Source organism: Cebus imitator, unplaced genomic scaffold (genome assembly GCF_001604975.1).
Source record: "Cebus imitator isolate Cc_AM_T3 unplaced genomic scaffold, Cebus_imitator-1.0 Scaffold385, whole genome shotgun sequence".
Lineage (NCBI taxonomy): Eukaryota > Metazoa > Chordata > Mammalia > Primates > Cebidae > Cebus > Cebus imitator.
In genome coordinates, this window is record NW_016107700.1 from 1,323,120 (window position 1) to 1,324,733 (window position 1,614).

Sequence of the window (1,614 nt, forward strand, 5' to 3'; positions counted from 1 at the left end):
GGTGTGAGTTGCTGGGCTTCTCTTCTTATGGATGGGGCAGTTGTTGCTGGGCCTCCATTGCCCAGGCAGGTAGGATAGAGGCTCTGGAGATGGAGGGCACATTGGGGCGTTTTCTCTGGGCACCTGAATTCTGAGCATTAGGATGGCATGGCATTTTTGAGGAATATCTGTGGGAGGAAGCTAGGAATGCTGACCTGCTGTGTAACTTTGGGTAAATCCCTTTTGAGCCTTTGTACAACTGTGTGTGGAGGATTTTTGTTCCTTTGTTTACTATCTGTTCCCCAGCACCTAGAGCAGCACTTCGTAGAGTGGGGATAGATGGAGAAATACAGTCTCAGTCAAGTTTCTTACCCAAAGTCTTACTAGTAAGTGGAACCTTGGATTATAGAGCCCTAGATAATCCTAATTATACTTTACCTGTTATTGACCATCATCCAGAGAGCGAGAAGGGAGCTCTGACTCAACCAAGGGCAGAGTAAGGCTTCTCTGCTTCCTGAGTATTGGCGGTCCTGACTTCATAGGTTTTTAGAACACACCAGGGTATTTTCCTAGGTGTTCCTGGTCAACTGTTTAGGAAATCCTCCTCCCTGGAAACCATCCTGAATAACAGAGAAGAGCCCAAGGTTTCTTTATCCATATTGTCTAAATGGGACTATCCCATTTCATGATGGATTATATTTGCCTTCCCACCAAACTGTACTTAGCCTGACACACAGATACTTTCAAGTTGCTTGCTCACATCACTGTGGTCTTAAAAGTTTTTGGATATAAGTTTTGGATTACAAATTCTAATTTTGTTTTGCCCTTAGAACTTTTTTTTTTTTTTTTTTTTGAGACGGAGTTTCACTCCTTACCCAGGCTGGAGTGCAATGGTGTAATCTCGGCTCACCGCAACCTCCGCCTCCTGGGTTCAGGCAATTCTCCTGCCTCAACCTCCTGAGTAGCTGGGATTACAGGCACGCGCCACCATGCCCAGTTAATGTTTTGTATTTTTAGTAGAGACGGGGTTTCACCATGTTCACCAGGATGGTCTCGATCTCTTGACCTCATGATCCACCCGCCTCGGCCTCCCAAAGTGCTGGGATTTCAGGCTTGAGCCACCACGCCCGGCTAGAATAGAACTTAAGGCCCTTAAGTGGTACATTAGCTTTCTGCTAACGATGGCAGAATACTCAAAACAGTCAAAGATACAGAAAGTATATAAGAACATGGCTGGGTGGGGCAGCTCACACCTGTAATCCCAGCATTTTGGGAGGCTGAAGTGAGGCAGATCACTTGAGGTCAGTAGCTGGAGACCCAGCCTGGCTAACATGGAGAAACCTCGTATTTACTAAAAATACACAAATTTGCTTGGCACGGTGGCTCACACCTGTAATCCCAGCACTTTGGGAGGACAAGGTGGGAGAATCACTTGAGGTCATCCTGGCCAACATGGAGAAATCCCATCTCTCCTAAAAATACAAAAATTAGCCAGATGTGGTGGCACATGCCTGTAATCCCAGCTACTCAGGAGGGTGAGGCAGGAGAATCTCTTGAACCTGGACAGTGGAGATTGCAGTGAGCTGAGATCACACCACTGCACTCCAGCCTGGGCAGCAGAGCAAGACTCCATCT